This window comes from Pezoporus occidentalis, unplaced genomic scaffold (genome assembly GCF_034315485.1).
Source record: "Pezoporus occidentalis ecotype Australia unplaced genomic scaffold, CSIRO_AGI_Poc_V1 ctg145, whole genome shotgun sequence".
In the NCBI taxonomy this organism is placed as follows: domain Eukaryota; kingdom Metazoa; phylum Chordata; class Aves; order Psittaciformes; family Psittacidae; genus Pezoporus; species Pezoporus occidentalis.
This window is the reverse complement of record NW_026913263.1, coordinates 2,457,962-2,472,245: the sequence shown is the minus strand read 5'-3', so window position 1 is coordinate 2,472,245 and position 14,284 is coordinate 2,457,962.

Genomic DNA, 14,284 nt, shown 5'->3' with positions numbered 1-14,284 from the left:
GCAAGAACGTGGTCATATTCCTGTAGAACTATTGCAGTCTGTTTGTGAGACATGGTATAATTGAAAACTCTGGCACATTTCCCACAGCAAACATTGCTAATCCCCACTAGCTAGGATTAGTCACCGCTTCTTACAAGCCTTGACACAAAGCTAGCAAGTTATTCGGTTAATCCGCACTTACAGGATAAATACTGCATCCTGTGGGAAATTAGGCAGCGTCTTCTTCCTCTCCTATTGTACAGTGATGCATTGTCTCTTATACCTGAAGGTGGAAGGGAAAAATGCAATAACGTGTGATTGATGTTGGTAGACACCTGCTATCACAATGCAGCTAGATCAGCAGGGAAATTTAGTACAAAATAGCTTGCTGAAACCAGGCGGCGAATATAAACAGCATCTTTGTGCTCTCCATGGCACTGGAGAGTTTTCCTGTTACACAGCAGTAAGTACCCCATGCCTTACAGCTGCAAGACTTAGTTCTGAGTGTCCTCTTGTCCTTTTTACTGTGGGCTTTTTTCCTCATGTCATCTCGAGCTGTGTCTGCACGTAGTGTCGCTGGAGTTGGTTGATGTATTCCCAATGAAACGGAGCTTGCTGAGATGAAAGTGTTTCAGGCTCTGAACTTCTGCAGAGTCCAAAGTGCAGCTCCAAGTTTCCTCGCGGACAGTTCCCAAAAATTGACGATCTTACCGAGTGGTTGACCTGAGACTCCGTTTGTCTGTGCAAAACAGCTGAGTGGATCTGGAACCAACAGGTTTCCAGCTATTGGGCAGCTTGCCCAGGGAAGCTAGCTTGAAGCAGAGCACTAAGGAAGCTCAAGAGGCTTCAGTTCAGCATCCCTGCACATTGCAAGTGTCTAGTGAAACCAAGAGCACCAATGGGCACAAGCAAGGCACAAGCTCCCCTTTGGGCTGGGGGCCCCTTGACTTGTGAGGAGTTCTGAAAATTTCTGATTTCAGTGTGATTTGATCCAAAAACAAAAAAAAAAGAAAAAAAAATTGTTACTTAAATAAGTACTCCCTTAGATGCTCAACTCTTCCTATGGTTTTGCCCAACTTAAATTACATTTTATCTTAGGTCATGGGATAACTAATTACATGCTTGAATGGATGTTTCTTCACCTCGCTGATTTGTCACCTCATTGGGCTGAGTTGTGTTTTCAGGGCTTTTAAGCTTAAGTTTCACTCCAGGTCAGTGGAGTTGTAAGTCTTAAGCAAGGTGCTTTTGAAAAGAGAGGACTCATGCTAACAGCTTTTTCTGTTTTGGCAGTCCATCTAGTCCCTTATCCACATTACTGGGTGTCCCAGTTCCCTTAAATCTGGCAGTGAATGTGTCCCCTCTTGCCCCATCCCTAAAAAGCCTTCAGTGACCATGTGTATGACCACCTCTGACTTCCCAGTATCTTGTCTGAGTGGATGCCAGCTGCCAGGCAAATTCTGGCATGAGTATCCTAGCAAGTTGAGGTTTTCACATCTGGTGGTACCTGTGTCTTATCCTTGGCCTTTGCTTTGTGGTGTTGGTTGTCTGTGAAAAGTTGGGATTCATCCTTTCATTAGCAGGCTAGAATAGTTCTACACATGACGTTGGAATTACAGCAGGCTAAGCATTTAAATTGTGTTAACACTGTGAATCCAGCAGAAAAGCAGCATTTTAATCTCTTACTTATTTCTACTGATCCTGAATGTGGTAGGGACAGTTGGCATGCTCAGTATCTGTTTAAAAACTCTCCTGCCTGTAGTTCAGCTTTTTAAATACTTCTTCATTATGTTTCCATCATATTTCTTCAAGACAGGTCAGTAACTGCCGGAAGAATGTGCTCAGCTCATCGTGTCTTTGCTGACTCTGGACCCAGCTTGTGCCTGCAGTCTTTTCTTGAGCAGCATCCTGGCCCTGCTTTTGGGGTGGCCAAGCAGCAAAGTGCATCCCTGCTGGTATTGCATCAGTCACATCCAAAAACTGTAACGTGCTTTCCCCAGAATGCATCATTTGTGTCTAATACATATCACTGGAAGGATGCTTAGAGAAAGTACAGCTTTCAGGCTGCCTTTGTAAACTGACACTACCCCACAGCTCCTTGAGGCAAGAGCTGGTGTTTCTTTGGTGCCTGGAGATGCTCGCTGAGGTTACAGGGCAGGGGTTACAGGCTGGTTGAGATAAATTGCTGAGTCAATTGGAAATTGCCAGCAGTATTTTTCTTCCCTCCTGTCCCCATCTAGAATTTACATGAGAAGGTCATGTTACTGTTGTTTCCTGTTCTACATTCCCTGTCGGACAAGGTCATTTTCAAAGCCAATGACCAGTTAAGCTTTAATTCTGCAACCATGGAAAATTATTATCAAAGGGGACAAGCTTCAAAGTAGATGATTAACCAGTACATCCGATGACTGGTTACATTTTAACAGGCTCCTTTTGCACAACTCCCTTCAGCTGTAGTGAACTTGAACTCATATGAAAATAAGATGTATTGGGGTGACTCTCCCTTATAATGTGGCTAAAGTCCAGTGCTGGCTGAATAAATAGATGGTAAGAGAAAGGACATGGTCCCCTCATAACAAATTGCTAGGAGCTTTCCCTGGAAGCCCAGGTGTTGTCCCTGCTCTCAGTCCCTTGTTATTGCTAGTTGAATATGTTTTATTTTCTGTTGCCAGGTTTATGAGCTGCATGGTCTCAGTTGCACTGAGATGGGTACAGCCTCTCATAGCCCTTAACTAGAGAAAGCATCAAGGTGTATTAAAGCTAACCCCACTCCTGTGTTGACTCAGCTTTTGGGGTAGCTAAGAGCCAGGCCAGGTTTCTGTGAGATGTAATTCATCAGGGAGTGAAACGCACAGCAGTACAGCAGTGCCAGGAGGAGCAAAGTAAGGCCTGGGTTACAGCAGCGTGGCCTAAATTGATCCTTCTACTATTGCATTTTGGAAATGTTGTTTCCCTAAAATGAAGTGCTGTGAGGCTGTGCAGTGTTTCAGTGTGGCGCTTACATGCAATATTTATAATCTTCTCATCTGAATCAGCTGCAGGGTTTGAATGTTTTCTTTTTAATAAAGGAAAAGGAAGGCTGACAAACTAAAGGGGAGTATAGCTACGCAAAGAAGCCTCATGGAGAGAAAGATGCTGTCACAAGGGGAGCTTCATTCATTGGTTTGTGTATGTCCTGCATGAGCCTTCCCCTTATGGCTTCCCTTCATTGTGGTTTGAAAGGTGCATTGAGGCACCTCAAGTCATCTTGCTCTGAACTGAAATGTAGTGGTTGCTGATGTGGTTGAAGCCATTTGGAGCCAAACCATTAGCTGCCAGCCACTGGCAGAGGCACTGATACCTGTGGAGATCTGCCCACCTATGTCAGCACAGCATCTGGCGCAGAAGCTTACCCCCCCTTGTTGAAAACTCACCTAAGATGACATTTTCTGCACTGATCCTGTGCCACTACAGCTCTAGCCTGCTTATGGGTGTCTAGTCTAGCTCCGGTAGCCTACCATGGATCATAGAATCACAGAATAGTTAGGGTTGGAAAGGACCTTAAGGTCATCCAGTTCTAACCCCTTGCCATGGGCAGGGACACCTCACACTAAACCATCTCACCCAAGGCTCTGTCTTACCTGGCCTTGAACACCGCCAGGGATGGAGCATTCACAATGTCTTTGAGCAACCCATTCCAGTGCCTCACCACCCTTACAGTAACAATTTCCTTCTTATATCCAATTTAAACTTTAATTTCCTCCTTACATCCAAGCTAAACTTTAAGTTTGAACCCGTTACCCCTTGTCCTATCACTGCAGTCCCTAATGAACATTCCCTCCCCAGCATCCCTGCAGGCCCCCTTCAGATACTGGAAGGCTGCTCTGAGGTCTCCACACAGCTTCTCTTCTCCAGGCTGAACAGCCCCAACTTCCTCACCCTGTCTTCATACAGGAGGTGCTCCAGTCCCTGATCATCCTCGTGGCCTCCTCTGGACTTGTTCCAACAGTTCCATGTCCTTTTTATGTTGAGGACACCAGAACTGCACACAATGCTCCAGGTGAGGTCTCACGAGAGCAGAGCAGAGGGGCAGGATCACCTCCTTCGCCCTGCTGGTCACGCTCCTCTTGGTGCAGCCCAGGATACAGTGTCTAGCCTGGCTGTGGCTGTCTCTGTTCAACTGCAGCCTAGTCCAGAGTCCAGCTGGTTACACAAGAAATAAGCTGAATTTGCCTTGCTGGTGGTGCCAGGGGAGTGCGAGACTCAGAGGCAGGTATGCAGCCCCATCCTTGGCATCATTCCTGAGAGTCCATTATCTCATCCTCCCTGAATGACCCCTTCCAGCTCACATGCAGCTGAGGGCAGAAGTTGGCCTTTACTTTGGTTTATTTATGAGAGCTTCATTTTTGTTCTTTTTTCCTCTATTAGCAATAAGGAATGAATTCTGGTTTGGCTTAATCAGGGTAACTGTGAGCAGGCTCACGCCTATGCACTTGGAGGCTGTGTTTAAAAGCTGGCTCGTATCAGTGTTACAGCGTAAAGCTGATAAATCTTTAAAGAGGTCACAGGGCTGCCTGCAGAGACCTGACATTAGCTTCTAGTGACTGATAGGAAGTGGAGGTGTGTGTCCCTGTGGTATCAAAGAAGGATATCTAAAATTCACCTCTGCCTAAAGGGTTAATCTCCTAAATTCCTTCTGAATGGATTCTGAGACAAGCTTGGGGGGGGGGGGGGTGGGGGACAGGCATTCATGTCTGTTCACAGTCTGTCTGCTGCCCCCTTCCCCACGAATAGCTTTAAGTCAGTGCTTTGACAGTGTTGTGTGCACAGCTCATTCAGAAAGCAAGCTGGTGTGTTTGTGCTGGGCAGCTGTTAATGAGAGCTGCAGCACCGATACCTCTGGCAGTCAGAAGTCTGGTTCTAAGGAGTTTATCCTTTTTTCTTTCTAACCATATGAATGGAAACTGGGGTTCTCACTTAGTGGCATGATCCCCACTCCCAGGCCTTATAGTGAAATCTTGAATGTTTGGATGCAGGGCTAGAGGACGAGCAGCCAGCACTGGCAAACACATCTTGCTCCTGTTGGAGATGATGTCCTTGTGGAGACAGGCTCAGTTATGGGACCTGTGTGGCTACACTCCAGCTTCAAGTTCATCACCCTTGTTGGCTGCTATTCTGGTTGTGTAACTGTTTGTGAGAAGTTGTCCAGGATAGTGAACTGCGTTTGGGGTAAAACTTGTCCATGAAATGCAAGAAGTTGAAAACAGTGAGGCAGATGCTGCTTGTCTCTGCTAGTGCCAGCACAAAGTTTCTGGGAAGAATGTCTCAGAATAAACCGGCTGCTACAGCTGGGGATAAAGCTGACACGAAGTGGCCATAGAGAACTTTTCCAGGTCTGAAATAGAAGGTGCTACATTTAGGGGATATTAATTGGTTAAAACCATCCTTAGGCTACTGTAGCTACAGCAACACTGCTATAACAGCAGTAGCGCAGGCATTTGCCTAGCCCCTTTTTCTGTAACTCCACTGGGATATGTCAGTCCCTCATTTCCCTGCTCTCATCAAACTTCTGCCTTTTCAAATGCAGGATGGTTCCTATAAAGATGTTTAAAAAGAAAATCCAGAATGGATTTCAAATTCAGAAAGGTGGCCAAAAGGCAACAGAACTGAAGAACAATTGAACACATGCACTTTTTCAGTGCCAGGAGATCTGTTGTGACTTGGAGTGTTGTTTTCACAGCGGCCTTTTCTGCCTCTGAACAAGAGAGAGGATTCATCAAGGTATGCAGGGGAATGCCAGCGGGAGCAGTGGTGGCTTCAAGCCCAGGCGGTCAGGCGCTTGGGTAGTTTTGAACTATGCTTTTCCACAGTGATTATCTAGCTCTCTTTTGTTGTTCCTGCTTGGAAGGACTGCAGTATAACTGCTTCCTGCTCCAAGGGCCTGTCTATTTGCACTACAGAAGATTCTGTAATAGAGGGCTAGATTTGGGGTATGCATATGATAGCAATACCTTTGAGACCTCTCCATCCAGTTTAGTTAAGATATTATGCCAGCTGACAGAGCCCAAGACTGTGTAGAAGGTTGGCAGCCAACGGTCCCAGTTGGGAAGCTGCTTGCCACAGAATTAGGCAGGGCCAAAATGTGCTGAGCCTTAGAGAGTGAAGCATTGCTCCTCTCTTCCACAAGGCTGAGGCTGCTTTGATGCCCCTTGAGGAGCTGGGTCAGAGCTGGATCTTGTAAAGAGGCATGAAGCCACTGCCTGAGTGGCTTTGCACCTGATTACACCAGAGGGGCTTGGCTTACTCTCCTGTTTCCTCTTAGTTTGACTGCAAGGTTAAATGTAGTGTTTGCTTTTGTAGTATAGTTTGCTTTCAGTGATTTCTACTGCATGCTGTGGGTGGGGAGTACCTAGGCACTGAAATGTCAATGATAGATATTTCAGTTAACATGTTTGCCTGTTTTATTGTGTTGTTTTGTTATGCTCATGCTGTTTGTAAAGGACCAGGGAATCCCATGAAAAGGAACATAATGTAAATCTGTATTATTATATGCCTTCTGGTGTCAGCCTCAAGGAAATCCCAGCTGTACATCTGTTCTTTAAGGACAACGGCAAAGAATCAACCCTCTAGGAAAATTCAGGAAAGCATTAAGTAAGCTTTTTCCAATTTTGATAATTAAACTGCAAGGAGATAATTTGTAAGCATGATGGATGTGCCTTATGGCCTGTGCTAGCACTCCCCAGACACCAGCAATAACAAGGGGCACAAGCTGGTACCCAGTGGGCTTAGGTGTTTGTGATCTGTGCTGGAGGTATCTGGCTCCTTATCGTGGGGAGGCAGTGGAGTTGAAGGGGGCTGAGGAGCCTGGATGCAGGAGGCTGTAAGAGGGATGAGAGGGATATAAGCAAGTCAACAAAATTTGGTGGAGAAAAGCCAGTCCCAAGCAACTTGAAGGAAAGGCAAGAGCAGCGAGACCTATCTGAAAAGCCTCATGGAGGCATTTCTAGCAGCGTGTCTAGGAGGGGACTGATTTTAACAAAGCTCTGATCACAGCCTTTTCCCAAGGCTTTTACAGGACAATGCGGCTTCGTGTTGCAACAAAATTGGGCTTTTGGGCTTTGAAATGCTCTATGCAGCCTCTCTGTTGGCTGCTGCATCATCCCAATCAATAACATTAGTCCATCAGCCTTTTAGAAGCACTTAGTAGTTTGGGCACAATCAGGCTGGTTCAAATGCAGGCCTAGAGTGTTGCAAGTTTAATAGCAATTGGTCCTGTCCCTGACTGGTATGAATTGAACCTCTGCTGGCATCAGTGGGCTGTGCTGATTTGAATGAATTCAGGACCAGATAATAAAGTTTCTCTTGAAAACCCATTTTAGGAGATGCTGCTGTTAACATGGGTCTGTATCTCCACCTCAAATAAAAATGCAGAGTTGACTGCTATTAAATACACAAGTGACTAAATCATATGGTAATAGCAGTATGCAGTTATCAGCTCCTCGCTGTGCACTTCAGAGTGGTGGCTCAGGGGGCTCAAGGCTCAGCAGAGGCTGCCCCTGCAGCAAGAAAAGCCCACACTTTGCAAGAAAGCAGGGTTTGGGAAGCAGCAGCCAGGTGTTTGACATGTGAGTTCGTCTCATGCAGCGTCTGCTGAAGGATGCACAGCACAGCTCTGGCTGTTCACTTACTGATGGTCCTGACTGTTTTCTTCATAGAGTGAGTCCTGGGTCTCAGGATAAGTGCTACGGTAATAACAGCATCACTGTCCCCGCCACCCTCACAGCCTGTGCTTATGCATTGTCTCAGGACAAGGGGCGAAGTGGCACTGGAAGTCTTGGCTTTCCTTTAGGCCTCCTCAAGGTGACTGAGCTTCGGTCAGAGACCTCCATGGTGCCAGGGTGTTGCTCTTGCTTCACGAGCAGAGGGCTCATAGCACTGGGTTTTATAACGTTCCAGAATCCAGTTCCTTGTCCTTGTTGTTTGAACCCTGTTTAGAAAACTCCAAGTGCCTCCAGGGTGTTTTATATGCGAGAGTTGACTCACCTGCACCTAGAGGCAGTGGATTGAAACCTGAGCATTTGTCTAGAAGAACAAAACAGAAACAGTGAGGCAGCTGATGACGGTTTAAAGAGGTAGCTTTGAAGACTTTGAAGATAGGATTTTATCTTTAAAGAGGGTGTGTGGGGAGGAGGAGGCACGTAAAGAGAAGCGTGTGTGGCATTTGTGTCTGCAGTCCTTCCATTATTTTACTTCATTACCTGTCTGGAAGGTGATGGAGAAATACAGAAACCAAATAGTTGTTTGCTTTTAAAGTATTTTCATCTTTACCTCCAGGGTTGGGGGAGCCCTGTATTGGCCTTAAGCCCCTTGGTTTGGTTTGGGTTTTCTTGTAGTGTGGCAGGGAAGGATAATTCCCCCCCCTCCATCACCACCTTAGGTGAGACTTGTTGGAAAAAATCCTCCAAAATGAAACTCCCTTGGGCTTTATTCCCATAGTTACACTGGGAATGAATGCCGTTCATGGTGTACAGAGCATTGGTCAAAATATATAGCAGGCCCTTTGCAGCGCTCTCTGTTGTGTCTGGCCTGTCACACAGGGACTTCGGTTATTGCAGAACGTAACTCAGGGTTGAAGTGATCCAACAAAATTTATTCTATAAATCTTCACAAAGGCCAGGGACAGAAAGAAGGGCAGGGCACCGGGGAGTGGGGATGCTGGGTATAGCGAGCACGTGATTCTTCTGCACTGAGCAGAGAACATGCAGCAAAGCCTGTACGCATCAGTACAAACAGCAGCAGTCCTTACTAGGGCAGCAGCTCCTTGCCCTGTTCTCTGGAAGCTAGGCTTGGTGTCACCATGGCCTCCAAGGCAGGACATGGGTTGTCTGCTGGAGGCCAGGCTTGGTGCATGGTGGAGAGAAGCCTTCTTTTCCATTTGGAAGAAGGATTGGTGTATCAGTAACAGATTGGAGGCCATCTCTTCTCTATTCTTCCATTGCTTTGTTGGGCAACTGGAGATACTGAGAGGGTCGTGTACCTTGTTTTCTCAGAGGCACGTGTTCTGCCCTGGCTTCGTTTCCATGATGCCAGACAAGTTCTTCTTATAGGTTATGCCAAGCTGAAATCCTCTGGGTATGAAAACTCCTGTTAATACACAGAATACCCTTATACATTCGAATATCAACTTATCACCTAGTTAGAGATAAGACGCAAAAAGCAACCGTGCCAAGGAAATGAGATGCCCATGCCACTGAATGAAATATTATCTTGCGTAATCCAGACAAGATGTGAGTCCTGAAGCTCCGTGTTGACCCAGACTACAGCTGTTTCAAAGCAGATCCAACAGCGCTGCAAAGTACCTTTTCTTTTTTTCCATTTCCCCTAGACAAAGCACTTACTGGGGAAGTGAGGATGAGAATGAACAGGCCACCCCATCAGTCTGCTGCTACATCAAACCTGGTTGGAAGCCAAGCTTCCAGCTGGCTTGTTAAGTGGCCAGAGGAGGCGAGACCAAAGCCCATCTCCCACATTCCAGGTGTGCAACCAGATCCAGGAGGCGGCTGGGTCAGAGCAGTTCTTCTCTCAACACACTTCTTTTTTGCTATCAGTCATTTAATGGTTTCCAGAACACCAGTGGCTATACGCAGTGGCCTTTTTCTTGGTGAATTTGTCTGGGTTGGTGCAAACCCCAGCTTTGGCCTCTACAGCAGCTAGTGGCATGTGGTTGCCCAGTCCCACCGTATGTGAAAACATACCCTGTTAGTTAAGATGCAGATACGGGTCCTTGTTGAGCAAACCACACCCTAAAACCTTGTTTATAACAAGCTGGGAGGGACTGTGTTTGAACGCTGTTTCATGGCAACTGAAATCGTAATTCACACAGCTATCTTTATGTGTTGCAAGATAATTTCTCTTCCGGAGGGGGCGGATGTTAAAGTAGATGTAAAGAATCAATTAAAATGAAGGGCTTGTTACTGGCTTGCTCCCTAGCTGTGCTTTGGTACACAAACTTGGGTAAGGTGTATTCTTGAGCTGTCTTTGCAAATTAAAATAGAAAAAGGGGTTTTGGGGGGAGGATCTGCTGCTGCTTTTTGGTCTGCACATCATCCTCTTGGCAGAGGAAAGAGTCACAACTGTGTGACTTCTTGTGCTGGGTGTGAACGAAGCAACTGGTTTAATGCGGTGAAGGCAACTGTGCAGTCCTTCGGTTCTTAGGCATGGCTGAGAGCAGAAGTGAGTGACAGCACAGCAACCTTTATAGTATTGGCTGTAATTACAGACTACTGTTCTTTATCAGAGCAGGAGGAAAAAGCAAATATTTGCTACAGGGGATAAATGAGAAGCAAGAGGTTTTTTGAGTGTGTGTGTACAGAGAGTGGGCCTGGTCTTGCGCTCTGAAACAGGCTGGTTTGAAAGGTGTCAGCGTCTGCTGCTGCTCTTTGTCAGTAGATACAAGAGACACGGTGATCGTGTATGAAGGTCCAGAGCTGACAACACACCATGGCTGACTTTGGAGCTCTCTGCATTTTTAGCATTGCTGGTGGCAGATACCGACAGCAGAACGATCCCAGCTTCCTTTGAGTGAGAAATGAGTCACGCTCTGTAAAAATAAAGCTTGATGCAAGCAGCCCTGCATCCTCTGAAATGAGGACTGCAGCTCTTGAGCTTGTAAAAGGACCTTTTTCCCCCAGTTCTTTACAGAAGACTTGCAGGGTTCTGCTGTTAGTGTGGATTGCCTGTTTCTGGACAGTTCTCCTGAACAGCATTTTCTGGGAGCACTCTCTTTTGCTCTGGCCTGGCACTGAAGCTGAGCATTAGGAGATTTTAAACTTGGATCCAATTTTGCATCCCCAGTACTGATGTGAATTGTTCTCTTCATCCAGATGTTGGTCTTCTCAATAAAGAAGCCTGTAATAGTTAACACTTCCCTTCAACCATTCCTCTGACGTGTGAGAGACAGTGTGAGCTTGTGATACCAGAGCATCTTGTTGCTGGCCATCTGCTCTGGGTGCTTTTTGAGGCAGAGAGGAGATCTATTTCCAGACAAGTAGCACTTGCTTTCAGTGGGAGAATCTGGATCTTAAGCAAAATGTTTGACATAGATGTGAAATAAAGAAGGGGGAGGGAGCGTGACTGGAAAACAATATTTTAGTAACACTTGTGGTTTACAAGGTCTTATTATAATATTTCAACAAATGGCATGTGCATACCATACAAAGGCAGCTTAGAAACAACCTTCAGAGAGATGATGCCTCTTCTAATTAATTACTTACTTGGGCTGTATTAAAGGATGTTCACAGTTGTGCCAGGAACACGTGATTTTAGCACAAAATACTGAGTCTTTACATATTTGAAGTTATTAGCCCTATCTAAACTCTTTTTCTTGTAGCAACGTATCATATGCAAGGTTGCTCCTCTGAGGCTCTGTCTGCACAGCGGGACTGAGCTGGAGGCCCGAGTTTTGCTCTGAGCTCTTTTGGGCTGGGGCTTGGTGAAGGATGCAGTTCCCTCACCCAGAGTTGTGCATCCTCGCGTGAACACTTCAGACTGAGTGGAGCATCTCATGGTGTTTTCACATACGGTGAAATACATGGTCCTGTAAAAGCAAGGTTGCTTGTTCTGTGCCTGCTCCCTAGCACAGAGCTGCTTTGCGTGTGTTGATGTGCGAGGCAGATGAAATGACTCAGCTCTAGGAACTGAAATAATGATGCAAGTAAAAGTTTAAACAGAAGTTGCAGGATGGCAAAAAAAAAAAATGGGGAAAAAAAAAAAGCCTTGTGTGGACTTCTCACTGTTCCCACAACTGTTTGTGACCTTTCATGCAGCCAGATAAGTGGCTTTATCAGACAAAAACCTGAAGCAGGAGCCCAGCTTGTTAACAGAATCACTTGGGTTGCAAGTGACATTTCTTTCCTTCCCTTTACGAGCTTGATTGCCACATTTTAAATGGCAACATTTATTCTGAGAAGAGTTGACTGAGACCTTAGCCATATCATTGATTTATGCACCAGATACTGTCAAATTGTATTTACATTAAGGAATGAGCCTTGAGCAGGGAACTGGAACCTGGCTTTAAAGGTGAATATCCTCTGGATATCTAGGTTCAGATCTTAGGTCACAGCTTAAAATGAGTATTAGCAGCTTCTAGAGTTTACAGGGGGGTGTGTTTATTCTTTTTTTAATGCAGTTGAGTAAACCAATAGTGCTGGTAAAAAGCAGGACAGAGGCTGGCTAATGAGTTGAGTAAGATTTGAGGTGCATCTGCAGAGCAGCATGCAGCCATATATAAGAGGTTCAGAGGTTCAGTTTATCAATTGATATATTAGATTCATTTGTTCTTCTGGGACTTTGAGAAACCTGATGTACTGAAAGGTATCCCTGCCTATGGTATGGGGTTGGACTAGATGATCTTTAAAGGTCCCTTCCAGCCCAAACCATTCTGTGGTTCTCCTTCATTATAGGTGTAGCTCCATAAGAAGGAGGATGATGGCAATGTATGGAGTGTTTTTAGGCTCTTCAGAACTGATTCAGTCCTTTCCAAAAATCCCAGCCTTTGTCAGCTGGTCATTGGAATGCATTGTATTTCCTCTCTTCTATCATATCTAAAGAAGGGAAAATTTCAAATATGCCACAGGAGGAGTAAGGAGAGCAGGCAAAATGGCAACCCATTATAGCTGTGTGCCTCAGGCAAACCTCATAGAGCTCCCAAGTCACAAATCTTGTCCTGAACATGCAGACTTGGCCTTTCTTAGTGAAATGGTTGCCTAGTTTGGGGGGCATGGGAGAGGGGTTAAGGCTGTAAAAAACCCATCTATTTTCTTAGGTACAATCTTAGAAACAGTTTAAAAATCCGGCTTGAGATAGTTGCAAACACAAGGAGCTAAAACTAAGCCAAGTTACGTGCACTAGAGACCAGAGCTGGGTGCTGGAAGGTCCTGGGCAGGCTGTACTAGGAGTACAGTAACATAATCTGAAACATGAAGTGCATGGTGTGTAAACATAACATTTACTGGTATGTAAAGTGTAGCTGAGAGTGTGTGATAGGTAGAGAGAACATTTAGCAGCTTCTGGCATTTACTGTGGAGAAATGGTAAATGGATGTTAGAGAAGCCGCTTCACGACTGTCATTCGGATGAGGAAGCCACACAGGTAAATACCGCTGTAGAAAGTGCTGAAATGCCAAGAGCCTCAGGCATTTAGGTGATGTTCTCCTGGGAACAGTAAGTGTTCGAGGCCAGGTTGGATGGGGCTTTGAGCAGCCTGGTCTGGTGGAAGGCGTCCCTGCCCATGGCAGGGGTTGGAACTAGATGAGCTTTAAGGTGCCTTCCAACCCATTCTATGAACCTATAGGACAAAGAATACCAAGCAGGTACGTAGACACCTTCTTTACCTAAGAATATAACTCATCACAGTCCCAGGAAATTCAGGTCAAGTTGAACATGCTGGTTTTGGGGCTGTTCCAGCTCCACAAAGATTCCTATAAAATACAGGCTGGCTGCTTCTCAGCTTGGGCTCTTCGTGTTCACCCTTGTTGGGCTTGAGCTCTAACATTTCATTTCTTTGAGGCTGTGTTACTGGTATTGAGGAGACCCTGATGTTTCAGATCCTTCCTGCATTGGACTTCTTCATTTTTGCTTTTTATCTATTCAGTCTGTAGGAACTGATCTATTCTAACACTCTCCTGGCTAGATGTAATTTTGAGCTGATATTCAAACACACTCTACTGCCATATGAGGCCAGCTAGTGCGTATTTGCCAAACAGAAGCTGGGCAAGCCACAGCGGCCTGGATTTGAATGAGTGAAGTAAAAATGGAAATTACAGGAATGTAATTTTGAATGTGTCAGTGAGTCACAGTGTGTTTGTTAGCAACAGAATGCCTTTTGGAGATGGCCTGAAAACTTGGGGAGAGTATGGGGTGTAACACGTCACCTTTGCTCACTCTGAATGGGCTGTTGTCTGGCTGCAAGACTCCAAAAGACAAGAGTTTTGCTGGCAGAGTTGACTTCAGAAACAGGAATTATGTAGCCTTGGACTTGAAACGTGAAAATCAGAATACAGTTATTCTCCATTCTCTTTTCTAGATAGATCTGTGATATTTAAAGGGAGAGAAGAATATGGTGCTCTCTGGTCTGGAAAATCTTGTTCTTCAATGTTAATCTGAAAGTAGATGGGAAGAAGAGCCCTGTCCAAATGAAGGTAGCTTTGTGGTTTGTCCTTTAATAATCAACAGGGAGGCATAGCATCTGTGTGATGATTAATCTCCAACTCTATTTGGTTACTGAATGTTATTCATTAAAAAATATGGTTTAAACATATTGTACTGCCTTG